Genomic DNA, 18,009 nt, shown 5'->3' with positions numbered 1-18,009 from the left:
TAATATAACATAACTAGTTGGGTACTTGTCTGTTCAAGCACTTATCACCCCTACGCCTGGTTTCCATGCATACTCCGATTTTGTATAATCGAGCGGGTATTCGGACACATCCCGGACTGTAGGACCCCGGGGGTGAAGCGAAAAGGTCCGCCATGACAAATTATTTTAATCCGGCTAGGGGCTACTTATGTCCATCGAATTACACAATCACTTGGACTGACTATATTCCTCCTCTATACCATCCAATAGGCTATCTAGCTTACAATTATGTTGAGAATACTTTGCGGCTAACGCCACCTGGTCATATACCAGACTCACGGGAATTTCTTGCCCATCTGGCCCTGCCAGTCCAACTTCGGCCATATGGTTTGGGTCCAGCTTGGTGTATCGCATCTTCACCATGGCCCATGCTTCCCTTGCACCTTGTCGGCAGGCTGACATCTTCCACAATCGGAAGCGCCGCCGTGCTCCTTGAAGCATGTCCACAAGCTCCCACATGCCATTCGGCAGGAAGCTTGATGGCCACAAGGCCTGCGCAACGCCCTACATCGCCTGCCGAGCTCGCTCGTGTAGCTGTGAGAGGTCTTGCAGTAAATCGCCTACAGATGCGGGCATCTCCTCCTTAGGGCGACCCGTCAGCATTCCTACAAGCAAGACTCTTTCAATATACTTCCTCGCCAAACTATGCTACAGTTCGTCTAGGCACTTACCATAAATGCCGTGGCGAAGCCTTTTGTTCTCCTTCACGGAGTCCTCCAACTGCGCATGGACGTCTTTCAATTCCACGTCCAGCCGAACATTGGCATCTTGGAGAGTATTCTTCTCCTGCCTAACTTGCGTAATAATGTGCTCGCCAGCCTTTAGTTGCCTTTGGAGATGTGACTCGTCATCCCTCCCGACCTCCGGATTTACTCCGGGGTTATCTGCAGAATTTTTCTGTTAAACTCGTCATACCAGCCAGTTGCTAGCTGGTACATTTTCGTACAATCAAGATAAATGTTACCAGATGAGGCCTCCTGGGATTCCTCTAGCTTGGCAACCATGGACCTCAGTTGGGTCTTGCACTCCTCTAGCTCCCGAGACAATTGCTCATTCTTATCTACAAGAACCTGCGCATAAATTGATCCTTAAAACTATTGTTCCAACCGTTTCAAATCTGAGGGGCTACTGCTATACATGCTTATCAAACTTTCTTACCCATATATCTTTGGTATACTAGTCCGTCGCCCGGGCGAGCCCGCTTTGAGCAGCTCAGATGTATGCGTCTCCCGAATTGAAAGCATTAAATGCCTCTTCGGAAAAGATGTTGTTGCGAAGCACGGCCCATCGACGCTGGTGATTCATGGCGCTTTCTACTTCAGAATTTGTGGCAGAGAGCATATCTGCGTCCTCTGTCGGAGGACTATGCGGCATCAGCCCCACGTCCGCCTCCTCTCTCGAAGCCGGTTCTGGAACCCGACTGGTGGAGGCGTGATTGGCAGGATCCCCGGATATAGTCCGGATAATCCTCTTCCTGCCAGGATGTAAAGGGCGCTGTTATACTTCAAATAACAATAATTACATCACAGGTTGTTTCCTTACCTCTGTAGCAGCGTGTTGGCCCTGACCACCTTCCTCTTGAGCCTGCCCAATCCGGACGCCTATGGCTGACGGGTCCCTAGGGGCTCGGCCCTGCGCTCCGACCGTCGCCTCTGCAAAAACACGACGCTTCAGGGATAAGGCATGACATCAGGAAAGAGTCCTCTTTGGAGGATCGAGTCTTCGGCTTGGCTTACACGCGATGAAGGTAGCAATCTGGGATAATCAGCAGTGATAGCCACTGAGGAGCCGTCACGGCTCGCCCGATAAAATATCACGTCGACAAGCTCCACGGCCGTATCCGGGTCTTCTTCGAGTCCTGGATCCAGGGCCCTTTTGGGGTCCTCTGGCTGCGGGGAAGGGCTGGAGATTCCTTCTACGACCCTCCTCGGTTTCTTCTCGGAAATATCGAGGCAGGTAATCTTAGCAAAGAATGCCACAATAAGTGAAGCGGGAAAATGAATGATGACTTACCCAGTTTGGGGGATTGTACATGCAGAATCCGCCCCGCGGTTTGATGTGAAGGAAGTCTTCCTCCTCTCCTTTGTATAAATCAAACAGTATCCTTGCCAGAACAGTGGCGGAGTCCGGACCCTTACGGCCATAACGGGTGGCATCGTCTTCCCCGTTGAAATGCCACATGGGATTGCCCCGGTATTGAAGCAGTTGCACTCCCTGCATTATGCAAATTGCCATGACCTCGACTATCGTCAATCCGGATTTGGCCAGTAGCTTTATCCTGCTCATCAGGAAATGTATTTCCCTGGTATCCTCTTCTTGGGGGCCTCGGGGGCGCCAGCTTAGACGTGCCCTCGGTGGGGCGTTACTAAACTTGGGGAGTCCTGTCCGGACTGGATCCGGAAGGGGGACATCGTCAATATAAAACCACTCGGAAGCCCAGTTCTCTGGTGCCTTCTTGGGAGTGCCGGATAGGTATCTGGTCTCGGCGATACGCCATACTTCGGCCCCTCCCACTTGACATAGGGACTCTCCCTGGTTGCGGGGACAAGGGAGAACAGCTTTTTCCATAAACCGAAATGAGCCTCATAGAAACAGCTCACAAAGGGCGACATACCGTGCTATATGAAGTACGGAATCTGGGGTAAAGTTGTGCAACTGGAGGCCATAGAACTTCAGGAGCCCGCGAAGGAACGGATGAATAGGAAACCCGACGCCCCTTAGCAGATGCGGAATGAGTCATATTCGCTCCTCTAGAGACGGATTAGGGGATCTCTCCGCTTGTTCCCCGCCATTATAGGTGGCTATTCTGGCTTGAACGGGGACCATAAACGCCGGTGGGAGAAGCCCTTGGGTTTGTAACTTTCTCAAACGGCTATGAGAAACTGAACACTCTCCCCAGTCCCCCGGCTTGGGGCAAGGGGAGCGAGCAGAAGAGCTGCGACGACCAGCCATGTTGGAATGGTCTTTTCGGGGCGCTCTATTGGATGCTTGCTCGAGGGGGAAGAGTGAAGTTTGGATCTGGGAATCCCCATCTCTTCAAATAGACGGTTAGCCCAAAGGATTGGGGGTGGAAAATGCAAAAAATGCCTTGACTCCTCGCATTCGCTCGACATGTGGAAATGGTCATTATTGAGGCACTGAAGCCGAGGAGTACAACGTTGACAAAAAGCCAGATACTGATCGTCATAATAGGTACATTGGAGTATTCGGAGATGGAACCCGCCTTGCAATGCCGAAGACAAGACTGCGCGCCGGACTCATCGTCATTGAAGCCTGGTTCAAGGGCTACTGAGGGAGTCCTGGATTAGGGGGTATCCGAACAGCCGGACTATATACATCGTCCGGACTATTGAAGCGTGAAGATACAAGACACAAGACTCCGGCTCGTGTCCGGATGGGACTCTCCTTTGCATGGAAGACAAGCTTGGTGATCCGGATATTATATTTCCTTCCTTGTAACCGACTCCATGTAAACCCTAGCCCTCTCTGGTGTCTATATAAACCGGAGAGGTTGGTCCTTAGAAGGCCGATTACAATTACATTCATACCATCATAGGCTAGCTCCTAGGGTTTAGCCTCTACGATCTTGTGGTCGATCTACTCTTGTATTACTCGTATCTTCAATATTAATCAAGCAGGAAGTAGGGTTTTACCTCCATCGAGAGGGCCCGAACCTGGGTAAACATTGTGTCCCTTGCTTCCTGTTACCATCAGCCTAAGACGCATAGATCAGGACCCCCTACCCGACATCCGCCGGTTTTGACACTGACACCGCCAACCCAAGCGCCGCTCGCCCTCACTCTCCTCCGACCGCCCTCTCCTTCCGGCCTCCGCCGCCCTCCTCCGGCCGCCCTCTCCCTCCGGCCTTCGAAGGTCGTCCTGCTCCCCCTTCACCAGTTGTTTTTCTCCCTCTGTCGTGCGCGGTGGTGGCGCATCTACCAGGGAGGTCGCAAGAGGGGTGAGTTTGTTCGTTCCTTCTCTGTCTCACGGTCATATCATTGATCTTGCTCGCTCTAGTGCTAATTCTAATTTGGAAAAGTAGATCCTGATCAAACTTGGTATTGATTTGTGGTGCACGCATGGAATTGTTTGATGTTGCTTGAGGAGGTAATAAACCTTTCTAGAGGCCCAAAGATTCAGTTCACCTTTCTAGGTATTTCAGTTTCAGGCTTGCATTATTTCTAGAGGTCCAAAGATTCAGTTCACCTTTCTAGGTATTTCTTCAGGCTTGCATTATTTCTAGAGGCCCAAAGATTAAGTTCCAAGTCGGCGGCAAGCGGCCCTGCTACCCATGCCGGTGTCGACCTCAACTCACAAGGGCCACCGTCGGAGGGGTTCCCGGGGCTTGGGCTCTACAGAGCCTTCCTCCAGAGTGACGATGGCGAGCTCCTCCCTCGGTGCGCGAGGGGCTCCGGGCTCCCTCCCTATCGTGAATGACTTCCGTGATGAGTTAGCTCATGCTTTGTTTCATGGAGTGTTTTTTTGTGAATCTTGATTGACGACTTGTATGTTTAAGTGGGACATCTCATTTTTATGGACAAAGTAAAAATTATCATGTTTTGCATGCTTGATTTGTAAAGATGGTTCGTTTATGTCAATTGTGAGCGGGAGGAGGCCACAGAAGAGCCGGCCACACCAAATCCGACAGGAAATAGGGTCCAAAGTAGTCGAATGATTGAGAAAGAGCATTTATTGTCAATCTAACCCTGCCATCCATACACCTCTTTGGTTTAGAGTTATTTCAGGGTTAGAATCTAACTCTAACCTCTAACTGAGTTAGAGTTCTCCTCGTCTCGGTTCATCGCCATCATACTTTCCCCATTCCTGTGTTTTCGGTATCCTGCGAATCAAAGAGGCCCTTTTTTGTGGCAAAAATCAAAGAGGCCCTTTTTTTGTGGGAAAAATCAAAGAGGCCTTAGAGTTCTCCTCGTCTCGGTTCATCGCCATCATACTTTCCCCATTCCTGTGTTTTCGGTATCCTGCGAATCAAAGAGGCCCTTTTTTGTGGCAAAAATCAAAGAGGCCCTTTTTTTGTGGGAAAAATCAAAGAGGCCCTTAGACTGGTTTAGGTCCGGTCATTTTTTATAAACGTGTTATGTCCAAAATTTAATGAACATGCTCTGGTTTCTACGAAAATAATCCGGTTTCATGTAGTAATTCATTCATTTATTTATTCTTCTGCGGGGGGTTTGCATGTAATTCGTGAGGTCTGAAATGTAAAGTACCCCAGCATATGCTCCGAGTCGTGCATGCACTACGACCCAGATGCTCTATGTCCCACATGTCGGCGAATGGGAGCACGTGGAAATAGCCTAGGAGTACATATAGGAGGATAAATGCGTGAAAAAATATGTACTGTGAAGCATAGCCGCGGTTCGAAAAGGAGACCTAAAGTGATGACAGCTATAGGTCACACGCACCCAACTAGTGGTACTAGACATACGACTAATTTTTCCCTCAAAAAAAGAGGCACGAGTGCTTAGTACTCCTATTCTATAAACATGAGTCCCATCTGACAACAGCGTTCGTGCTATAGCTAGCTCTCGTCCCTCGTTTCTCTCTTCTAATTCTAAACTCGGCCGACGCCCGGTGGGCGGGGTGGGTTTGCTCAACTGCGGCCCCACCTCACAGTGAAAACGTTACGACTGGAGTAAAAATGCCATATACTCCCTCGGTTCCTAAATATAAGCCTTTTTAGATGCTATTTCAAATGGAATACAGCATACAGATGTATGTAGACATAGTTTATAGTGTAGATTCACTCATTTTGCTCCGTATGTAGTAGTCACTTGTTGGAATCTTTAGAAAGACTTATATTTGGGAATGGAGGGAGTACTATACTAATAAAATAGTAAGGCCACGAGGCGATGCAGTGCTGGTTACAGGAGGAAAGAAGAAGAGATGCATCCATCGACGACGTCCACCTCCTCGACTCAGGGCGCCGGCCCACCAAATGGTGCCTAAGTAGCAGCGGCTTTCGTGGCCAGGTCGACGTGCTTCTGAACGATGGCGTCCAAAGATTCCAGCTGCTGGAAGAAGGCCAACGTCTTTCTGTCCTTGCTTGCCTTGTAGTAGCCTATGTAGACGATTTCCTCGTAGACGTGGACGTGCAGGTCGACGGTTTCTTGCATGGCGAGGCGCTGGGCGGCGAGCGCGGCCTCGAGGTGCACATTCTTCATCGCGACCTCCGGCACCTGCAGGGCCACCAGGGCTTGAAAGAGTTCGTCACCATGGAGGCTGATGAGGGTGGAAGGCAATGAGGAGCCTAGGCGCACGGGCTAGAGCAGTACGGCAAGGTCGTCCGCGCGCTTCTTGACGGTGGTGAACTTGCGGATGGAGTTGACCATCATGTCGTCCATGCGAGAGGCGAACCCGGCGTCGGCGAGGGCTACGATGCCGGTGGTTGCCAGCACCTTCTGGAAATGTTGCATGGTGCGGGGCCGCAGGCCGGCGCCTTGGATGATTTGGCACAGCCGACTGCCGCTCGCGTCCATCACCTCCATAGGTGCTTGTGGCTTCTGGTCACTTGATCTTGGATTGGAGTGAGCAGTGTTGCGCAGAGACTTGGGAGTAGATGGATTGGAGTGGTGGGGCGCCTTTATTATATGAGAGTCCAAACTATATTGCATTCACATCGTGCTGGATCTATTCTGCTTCTCCAATTAATTCCCTCTGCATGTAATTGAGGATGCATCAATGACCGTTCAACATCTCGGGAACCGCTACCCTCTCCCTCCTTGGCATTCAAGCACCTATGGACCTGTCGACGACGAGGTGCCTATGGTGACTTCATAAATTTCAAGATGATAGTGTCGTGCATGTGTGCGTTCATAGGGGTGAGTGTATGCTCGTGTATATGAGCGCTTACGTCTGTACTATGTCAAAAAACGTAAATGCATGTCAAAAAGAGACTAGTCAGTATACTCAATATTGTGCACCTCAGAGAGGAAAACGATAGAACTACTCCCTCCGTGCCATAATGTAAGACGTTTTTTCACACTAGTGTAGTGTTTAAAAATGTCTTACATTATGAGACGGAGGGAGTACGTATTTATTTACGGTGCAGATTCACTCATTCTGCTCCATATGTACTCCGTCTCGGTGTAGTCTAGTCACTTGTTGAAATCTCTAGAAGGGAAAATACTCATTTCTGGTTTACAGGGCTATACTAGCAAGTAGTTGTATGTACTAGTACAATAGTGGGCTCACATAGCAATATTGTCTCATGCAAGAGCCTGGCTATATGCGTTCTCCAATGTTCGCAACTGCCACATTTGATTTGTGCTTGGCTCTTCGCCTCTTCGAGAAGACGAACAATGATGTTAGTACTACTGCTTCTACAGTGTCGAATCCACTGTTGCGTGTATGTCCACTACGAGCGGGAGGATAGCTTGTTGTAGAAGTACTACTAAGCAAAAGCATGTCCTCGTTTGCGAGCAACTGCGTGCATGGGCGAGGGAGAAGGCATGTAGTAGTAAAATCAAGCTTCTCCTCGTTGTACGAGTTGACGCGACACATCATAGCACTGGCCCACATGCTTGCCTCTAAACTTGGCTGAAAGACCCGCAATGTACAATATATTTGCTGCAACCTCTAACATTTACCCACCACAATTAAAATATATGTGGCCGTATGCATCGTTCTGATGTGGGGAGTCCCCCCTTTTCGAAAAAAATAAATTAAAATATATATTCCTATCTTGACCAGATGAGCATGCAAACTACAATCACCAGGGTGACAAATAGGGCCAGAAGACTATTTTAATATATTTTTAAACTTCAATATGGCCACATAGCATGGAGCCGACCCCAACGATTTTAAGCTTACAGGCATAGTACACGCTATCCTAGACTACTCTACACATGAAACTGCCACACGAGCATCCGGGCTGCGCTTGGCTCTTTGCCTCTTCGGGAAGTCGAACAATGATGGAGTACTACTGCACTGGAGGAGTACTACAGTACGCTTCTGGCCATCTAACACTGATTGAACTACTGCATGTCCACCGCGTGCGGGAGGGAGAGCGTGTAGCGAAAGCTTCCCCTAGTCTTGCCAGCCACCACGCTCATGGGCGAGGGAGGGACTCTCCTGCCTTTGCGTGTATGACAGGTGGGCCCGACAGGTGGGTGGCCAACCTGTCATACAGCCAAAGGCAGGTGCAGTTAAGTCCGCGAGGGAGAGGATAATCAAACTTCTCGTTGGTGTATGAGTTGACGCGACACATCAAAGCACTGCACTCGATATATTTCAATAATTTGCGTTTATCGATGCATTATTACAACACATGCATGCATGCCATGACTCTCCTTTTGATACTTGCATGTGTTGATTTAATGCACCTTGAAGTAGTATAAAATATGTGATGGTAAAGCTTTGTAATGCCCCGGCCCAAGTCGAGAGATGGTTGTGCACGAGGAGGGCGAGATCATGCAGACCGAACAGGACCCGATGATGGAGCTCTCTAAGGTCTCGATGGACATCCCCATGCTCCACTGCCCCTTGTGCCTCCGCCCCTTGATGCCTCCAGTGTATGAGGTTCGAATACACCTCGTCCGTTCGGCAGGTTTCTTGATTGATGTGTTGTTCGATTGATTTCTGCAATGCAAGGGAGGGCACCTGGCCTGTGCGGACTGCCGCGTCGAGCACCCCAGGAACCAGCGGCAGCGCCAGAAGTGCGAGCGCGGCGGTGGCTTCGACGTGTGGAACATTGCAGTGGACTCCGTCCTTTCGTCGGTGAGGGTGGAGTGCCTGCACGAAGGATGTGGGCTCTACGTCACTTACCACAAGCTCGCCGATCACCAGAGCGTGTGTCCGCTCTCGCCCTGCAAATGCCTCGTGCCCGTCTGCAGCTACGAAGGCCCGCCACCGGCGCTCTACCACCACATCAGCACCGTGCATCCCATGCCCGTGCACAGGATCCAGTACGGCAAGGTGCTCTAGCTGCAAGTGCCACTTTCGGAGCCACGGCTCTTGCTGTTCGTGGAGGAGGACGGCCGCGCATTTTTCTTGGTCGGCGGCATGCTTGAGATCGGCGCGCCTATCGCCGTGTCGGTCATCTGCATCAGAGCGGGGGTGTCCCCACTACCGCACTACGTGGCCAAGCTGTGGGCGAACAGCCCGCCGGGGGAGCCCAAAGGCACGACCGACGCCGTCAAGGTGGAAATGGAGGTGACAAGCAGCAAGGATCCCGGCGATGTCGACGTGCAAGAGCTGACCTTCTTCACAGTTCTGCCCAAGCTGCTGGCCGGGGCTAAGCTGGTGTCCCTCCACATTCAGATTGACCACTCACGTCCTAAATGTTTCTACAGTGCCTTCTGTTTATCTTAGTAATATGCTAATATAGGGATTACCTCGGTCTACTTTAGCTTAAGAAATGGTGGGTTTTGGTGGTGATGCAGCAATTACTTCGACATCAGATCAGTAATTTCCAACAGTCGAACGGATATTTTGTGTCTGTTGGATATAAAGTTCCTTTGGGTAAGAAGTACTACTTGTCATCAAAATGGATAAAAGGAGATGTATGTAGACGTATTTTAGTTCTAGATACGTCCCTTTTTATCCATTTTGATGACAAACACTCCCTCCATTCCACAATATATGCCTTCCATTTGTCAAAATATAGATGTATCTAGGCGCCTTCTGTCCAATGAGTGGATGACATCTGTCCCAACAATGAGCCGACGCGTGTTTCCTCCAGCCAATGATGATTTTACACGTGGAAAATCCCCATTGGTCGGGGCTATTAACGGGTTATCGGATCCAAAACCCGACCCGATAGCTTAAAGACGTTCCATTACGGTGGATGCCACGTGTCGGTTACCCTTGACGAAAGCACTTCTGTGACGCGCGATTTATCATCATGGAAGTGGACACTTCCGTGATTATAATTTTGGTAATGTCATGGAACACTTCTACGACAGCACAGGTATGACTATCTTGATTCTGTCATAAAATCGTCATGGATGTACATGCATGACAAAAAACACGACCTACTGTGACAAACACGTATCATCACGGAAGTGTATTTTTTTTGTAGTGCAAGGACATGAAGCTCAAGGGAGTGGCCGTGCTCGCGGCGGAACCAGACATGAAGCACGGCAGGGACCAGCAGGAGTCATCCAAGGGCAGCCGACCATTCTGCGCCTACCACAACCTCCACACCCATAACACCAATGATTGCCAGGAGCTTAGGGCCGTTCGAGAAGGACGCTTCGGTCGACGCCCCGAGCGCAACGACCGGGCTACGACCGAGGAGGAGGACGTGGCGGAGGACGATGGGACGATCATGGCCTCGCGAGGATCGCTGGCAGGACCAGCCTCGCGAGGGCACCTGGAGGGATCTGCCTCGCGAGGACCGCCCCCAGGGGAACGCAGGCCTTCCTCCGCTGCCGCCACCGCCAAGAAGGAATGACGACCATCATCAGGACGAGGGGGCTGGGGGCTTTCAGGAACCACGTGCTATCGCTTGCATCTTGGGCGGGGCTCATGCCCCAACCTCTCAGCGTACCTTCAAGCAGTTTGCTCACGAGGTGAATGCAGCCCTCCCCAAGCTCGAGGCCACATGCCCGCTCAGGTGGTCCAAGTGCGCCATCACCTTCAGCTCGGCAGATCAACTCAAGTGCGCGGCTACTTCTGGTGTTCTCCCGATGCTCTGTTCACCCGTCATCAGCAACGTGCAAGTCACCAAGACCCTCATCGATGGTGGAGCAGGGCTTAACGTCCTGTTGGTTGAGATGTTCGACAGCCTTCAAGTGCCATACGATCAACTTCAGCCTACCAAGCCCTTCTTAGGAGTTACAGACGGTTCCACCACCCCGATAGGGCAGGTATGCCTCCCTGTCACCTTCGGACAGGGCGACAACTACCGCACCGAGCTCATCGACTTCGACGTCACCCACATCCACCTGCCGTACAATTCCATCCTCGGGTATCCAGCCCTGGCCAAGTTCATGGCAGTGACCCACCACGGCTACAACGTCCTCAAGATGTCAGGAAGCGGCGGAGTCATCACGGTCCCCTGCGAAGAGAGAGATGCGGTGTGCTCCCTCGAGCATGCCTTCCAAGCCGCAGCAATTGAGAACCCAGACAGCAAGGGCGAGAACCTCCTGAGGCCATCCCCAAGAAGAAGAAGCAACCACTTTGCACAGGGCCTCAGGAGGTCGGCACCTCGAGTGGTGCCGCGTCAGGATCAGCGCCCGGTCTTGGGGCGCCACCTTCCATCGCATAGGAAGGCGCGCCCGATGCCCTCCTCGGGGAGGGCTCTGGGGCTCTCTTCTGGAGGGCCTCAGACCTCACCAACATCACGAGGGAGGCACTTGGGCACCACTTGGAGGCGTGCTTCACGACACGTTTCCCTCAGGAAGACACAGGGCGTGGAAAGTCCAACATTCAGGAGTTCATTGCCAAGACCACTCAGGAGCTTCAGGAAGCAAGGGTCATGCATGGCGACTACCGCTCGCCTGGCGTGGCTCCTCATCCAGGCGAGGATGGTGGGCTGCGCGTATGCATCGACATCCCAGGGCTCAACCGAGCCGCATCTCAGGAGCGCTTCTGGCCTTCGCGCATGGGATGTTGTGAGGGTCCGCCGCAAAGCTACGTTTGCATGCCTTTTGGCCTGCCAAACGCGGCTGGCACCTACCAGCGTCACCTGCGGAGCATCGTGGTGGCTCAGGAGGCCAGGCACCACGTGATCCTAGCAGAGATGGAGAATGTCCTCAAAGAACCACCTGGCCCCCCAGAGCCTCCTAAGGCTCAGGACCCCAGTGGCTCGTGAGGGTCGGCCCCTTCACCGTGCATCTTCAGCTGCCCCAACACCCCCTCTCCAATGGAACCAAGTGACATCTCCCAAGTTCATTTCAGCTAGGAGCGCCCTCAGGGCTGCATCATTCCCAGACTGCGTGGGTCCGTCCCCGCGGCATGTATCTCTTTTTATGTATTTGGCTTACCTTGCTGGGGGTGCCCCTCGGGCTGCATCATCCCCAAGCTGCTTGGGTCTAACCCAGTGGCATGTATCAATTCTGCATTTACCTAAGCTGATTGCCTTTCATGCCTAATCTACATGTGATCATCACTTGCTCGATTGCCACCTACCACGGGAGCCGCTCGCGCTGGCACGACGCTTGCGCACGGGTCCGTCCCTGCAATGCCGACAAATCTGAGTGGTCGAGCTCTGGCCCACGGCATGCCCTGTGCACGTCATCTCACCAGGCCCTCAGTGCCCTCACCCTTCTCTCGGAGCAACCAGTGGTCGGCCGGCAATCATGATGGCAACCCGTGCCTTTCTCGTGCTGATTTGCAGGAACCTCATGAGGTCTACAGCGGGCAGTACCATGAGATCCCCTTGTGCGTTAAAAGGGGGCTCCTGAGCATCGCGACTCAGGAGCTCTTACTAGCTCTCCAACCCTCACCCCCTGACCTTGACCACGGCATCACGACCTGGCATACCATCGGCGGTTGAGCTCGCTCGAGGGCCAGGACCTAAGGATGTAGAGCACGAAGGAGACTGCGGGGAAGAAGGGGGAGGCTTGCACAAGCCTAACCTAGTTGCGCCACAGCTGCCGACGCACAAGTCTGGCGCATCGCAAGGGAACGAATCCATATTACTGAGATAAGTTTTGCGCTTGGAACAACTAATCGTTACGACGCGAAATTCTCACCTGATGCGGCCCTGTGGTGGCAACGTTGCCTTCCTTTCTTACCCCTTGGTGGCTGCTTGCGCGCTAAAGGGGGCCTCTTGAGCATCGCGCCTCAGGGGCTCTTACTGGAGCTCGGGCCGCTCACCTACTGGCCTTGACCACGGCATAGCGACCTGGCATACCAGCGACGGCTGCAGCCTGCCTGGGGACCGGGACCTGTCAGCGTAGAGCGCCAAGTTGTCGCGAGGTTAGAAAGGGGGAACCAAGCTGGGATAGGACAAGCACTCGCATGATTTCATAATAAGGATAACATCAACAAAAGACATCGCAGACCCTTTACATGCCCTCGCGGGGTGTTTCTGGATTCCTCGCAGGGAAGAAGAAGTAGGTGGAGCAGGAAGAAATGGGTGACGAGGGCCCTCACCCCTCCTCTTTTATAGCCCAAGGGAGGCCAACCGTTGACCTCCACGATCGCAGGTAATGATAACCCCTTTTTTCATGCGGCAGGGACTCGTTAGACCGACAGTTGCCGAGGCAGCATGGGGAAGCGGAGACACCCACGTCCAATCATTCGCCACACATCGACCAAGGCTGCAGGCTGTTGGGGCCCGTGGCGCTCCACACTTGCCCTTTGGCTTTGCCGCTAAGCCAAGTCCGAGCGCGCCTTGGGCACGGGGGCTACTGTCGGCGTTCTAGGAATGGGGGTCCTCAGACTTGCCTGTCTGCGGCCCACGGTGTGGCTCCACCAGTGGCCCAGTACGACCCGTCTTCATCAGCCGACTCTCAAGACCCTCGTGAGGGGCCAAGCTTCACGAGGCGGACGACACAAGGCCTCCTCAGGAGTGGCCTCACCAGGCAGGCTCACGAGGGGGCGGAGAGATCAAGGCAAGGGGTACTTCATGAGGTTCCCGTGACGCAAGCCATGATGACCAAGGCCAGGCGGGCGCTAGCGCGCGCAGTGTCCTCGTTTCCCCTTTGGTGCTAAGGGGGAAAGCGCAGGCGCGGAGTACCGAGGCATCAGGCAAAGGTTTCCATATCGGTGCAACAAGACCAAGACCAGTAGGACGGCAGGATGGAGGTCATCGTGGAGCCCAAGACGGTGTCACCACCAGCGCCTTTGACAGGCGAAGACCACCTTTAGTTAGGATAGCTTGTACTAGCTCTCCCCTTTCAAATTGGCCGTTGTTGGATCCCTTCCTGCTCAATATTTGGGGAGAGGACCAGGGCCTCTATAAATAGGACTAGCCACCACAGTAGAAGAGAGACTAAAATGAACTCAGATCATCCTCGCACCCACCAAGCACAAGAACACCTCTCCTCAGGAGGCTGTTCTTCCCTTGTACTATTCATCATCAGCCCAAGAGGCAATACACCACCACCACACTGGAGTAGGGTATTACACCACAACTGTGGCCCGAACCAGTATAAATCTTGTGTCTCTTGTGTTGTGAGTTCATCGAGCTAAGCTTAGAGATCGCGGCGAGGCTGAGGGCGAGATTTGGTAGGGGGAAATCTTCGTGCGCACCCCAGTGTTTGAACCTCAAGGGTTTTGCCGGAACCCTAAATCCGACAGTTTTTCTTCTGTTCTGCTTGTTCCCCAAGATAAAAAATCTATATATACCTTCCGAACATGTTAACCTCCATATCACAGAGAAATCTCATGTTTTCTTTTCTTGCTATTTTCTGTCAAATCTGTTGAGCCAGGCTTCATGTCTTCTCCCTCCTCCAACACTGAAGAAGGTGAAGCTTGGTTGCTTCAAGTGGAATCAAGGTAAGAGGAATCTGAAGAGATCATTATGGAGGAAGATCAGGGGGACTCGTTCAGAATTCACCCTCCGGCTTCTGAGAGAGTTACTCTGGCTGGCATCTCCACTCATCCTAACCCCCACTAAGCCATGAGGTCCCTAAACAATCAAGAAGGCCCAAGAGATCAGGAAGAACTCCCTACAAGGAGACCTCTACACAGGTTACATCAAAACAATTTTCATAATTTGATTCATAACTATGGGTTCGAAAACACTCCTCGTGTGCATATACCATCCAATTGGGACATATCTCGTCCAAGAGAAAGTGATGCAGGGACGAACTCTTGGGCCCCGGAAAATAAATATATCATGGCTGAAGTAGAGAAGAACACTGAGCTGCTTCATCAAGCCCTTCGAGAGATTCATAGCCTAAGAGATACACTCAGAGATGTATTGGACCGGATTGCTTCTACTTCATCACCACCATGTTCTTCATCACCGCCAAAAGAAAACTGAGTATTGGGTATGCGCACTCCCCTTGGCTTCCGTCAAGCTTGGGGGAGGTGCCCCGGTATTGTATCAATCTCCACTATCTTTTGCCTTTATTTTCTTAGTTCGATCTATTGCTATCTTTTTCTATTAGATGAATACAAGTTTAGTTTGATCCTTTCTTTTCATGAGTTTGCTTAGTGATCAATCCTTGTAATCGGGTGCGATATATAATAAAGTTTGGTTTGAGTTTTGCCTTCTTTACTTTCTTGCTGCAATAAAAAGAAAGGAAATAAAAGAAAAGATCATATGCCAATCTTATGGTAAGTGATGACATTACACAAGGAAAAGTATAAGTAGAAAATTTTATTGTAGATTGACAAACATAGCATTGGTCAATGATGCAACACATGAAAGATTTAATAAGGGAAGAGAAGATTCACATATAAATACACTCTCATGGTAATCTTTTTTGATTGTGAGGACCCATCAAAATATTATATGCCAAAATTGTTGACGTTGGACAAGGAAGACAACTTAATGGTTTATGTTTATTCATATTCACATAGAAGTCATATTGTCATAGATCCTTCAACATGTGGTGCTTGCCCCTATCTTTGCTAGCCAAAAACTCCGCACTGAGTAGAGATACTACTTGTGCATCCAAAACCGTTAAACCATATGTTGTTTGAGAGTCCACCATACCTACCTATGGATTGAGTAAGATCCTTCAAGTAAGTTGTCATCGGTGCAAAAAGGGCAACAAAAATTGCTTATAAAAATGTGAGATCATTTAGTGTAAGGGAAAATTGAGCGTTGTATGAACTTGTGATGGTGAAGAATAAAAGTGACAGACTGCATAATAAAGGTTGCCATCATAAGGGGCAATACAACGTGACGTTCTCTTGCACTAAGGGGTTGAGCATACAAACAAAATAGCATGGCAACCTCTGCTTCCCTCTGCGAAGGGCCCATCTGTTACTTTCATGTATTTACTTTTATGCAAGAGTCAAAGTTTCTCTCTCTATTCCTTTTATTTTTCTCCTTTGGCAAGCATCATGTGGTGAGGAAAGATCTAGGCACATATGTCCAGTTGAATATGGGTGGCATAAGTTATTATTGTTGACATCACCCTTGAGGTGAGTGTGTTGGGAGGCGAAACTATAAGCCCCTATCTTTCTATGTGTCCGATTGAAGTGTTTTGCTCATTTGTAAGCGGTGAGTGTTAGCAATCATAGAAGACTAAATGATGGTTGAGTATGTGGACTTGCCTAAAGGCTCCAATACGTGACCCTTCCTCAAAAGATGATGAATTGCAGTTGCAAAGTTGACTAAGAACATAGTTTGTCGGTTTCCAATAGAGTTTATGCTTTATACTTCGATGTTGTGATGAATTGTCACTTGTTCATGAGAAGTCTATGATAAAAGTTCTATATCAAAGTTTGCTGCTGTTATAATAAGTCACATGATGCTGCTATGTCCGTATTTTTGTTTTTGTCGACACCTCTCTCTCTCTCTCTAAGCATGTGGACATGTTTTTTGATTTCGGTTTTCTCTTGAGGTCTAAGCTTGGGGGAGTTGATACGTCCATTTTGCATCATGTTTTCCTACTGTTATTTATGTTGTTTTATTGTATAATAATGCTTTTTGGAGTAATTCTAATGCCTTTTCTCTCATAATATGCAAGGTATTCACCAAGGGGGAGAATTCCGGCAGCTGGAAATCTGGACCTGAAAAAGCTACGTCAAGCTACCTATTCTGCACAACTCCAAATGAGCTGAAACTCCCCGAGGATTTTTTATGGAATATTTAATGAATATTGGAGCAAATAAGTACCTGAGGAGGGCCACCAAGTGGGCACAACCCACCTGGGCGCGCCAGGAGGCCCAAGCGCGCCTTGGTGGGTGCTGCCCTCCTCGGCCCACCTCTAGTGCCCATCTTCTGGTATCTAAGTCATTTTGACCTAGAAAAATAAGGGGAGAACATTCGGGACGAAGCGCCTCCGCCTCGAGGCGGAACTTGGGCAGGAGCATGTTTGCCCTTCGGCGGAGCGATTCCGCCGGGGGAACTTCCCTCACGGAGGGGGAAATCATCATCATCATCATCATCACCAACAACTCTCCCTTCTTGGGGAGGGCTATCTTCATCAACATCTTCATAGCACCAACTCCTCTCAAACCCTAGTTCATCTCTTGTGTTCAATATTTGTATCAAAACTATAGATTGGTGCTCGTGGGTGACTAGTAGTGTTGATTACATCTTCTAGTTGATTACTACACTACAGAAATCAGGAACTTTGCCGCCCGCCATGGCTAACAGCGAAGGCACACATGGCGGACGGCAAAGATCTTTGCCGTCAGCCAGCAGACGGCAACAGGTCCGGCTGAATAGGCTATGGCAAAGGCCTCTTTGCCAGCTGGCGGACGGCAAAGATGAAAAAGGCTTTACCGTCTGCTGGCTGACAACAAAGAGCTTGGACGGCACACGTGGCAGTTTGCAACATTTCCATATATACAATAAGTTTGCAACAAGAGATATCCAACAAGTTTCCAACCAACAACATATCCAACAAGTTTCCATAAATAAAAAGGAAGCACAAGCACAAGTAAAAGTTTCAACAATAAGTTTCCATCAATGCTAGCTTCCCCATCTCAAGCAAATCTGCAAATTAGGAAAGATGAAAGTTAGAAGAAGAAGAAGGCTAGCTAGAAGAAATGGAAGAAGAAGAAGAAGAAGAAGAAGAAGAAGAAGTTCTTCAGAAGAAGAAGAAGAAGAAGAAGAAGAAGAAGAAGACTTCTTCTTCTTCTTCTTCTTCTTCTTCTTCTTCTTCTTCTTCTTCTTCTTCTTCTTCTTCTTCTTCTTCTTCTAACTAAGGTAGGTAAATGAAGTAGCTAAGCTAATTATAGATAGTTATTGAGCTATCCTAGGTTGTTATGCCATTTTGTACCTAAGTGAGCTAATTATGTCATAAATGAAGTAGCTAAGCTAATTATAGATCATTATTGAGCTATCCTAGGTTGTTATGCCATTTTGTACCTAAGTGAGTGATACGTCTCCAACGTATCTATAATTTTTGATTGTTCCATGCTATTATATTACCT

The 18,009-nt window shown here is 50.0% G+C and overlaps 1 pseudogene; it reads left to right on the top strand.

The window, feature by feature from the left end:
• Positions 1-8,490: 8,490 nt before the first annotated feature.
• LOC119282813 lies at positions 8,491-9,315 on the top strand (annotated as a pseudogene).
• Positions 9,316-18,009: the final 8,694 nt, after the last annotated feature.

The sequence above is a fragment of the Triticum dicoccoides genome, chromosome 3B, assembly GCF_002162155.2.
Source record: "Triticum dicoccoides isolate Atlit2015 ecotype Zavitan chromosome 3B, WEW_v2.0, whole genome shotgun sequence".
NCBI lineage: Eukaryota > Viridiplantae > Streptophyta > Magnoliopsida > Poales > Poaceae > Triticum > Triticum dicoccoides.
The sequence above is the reverse complement of the archived record's forward strand: the minus strand, read 5'-3'. Positions and strand labels throughout refer to the sequence as shown.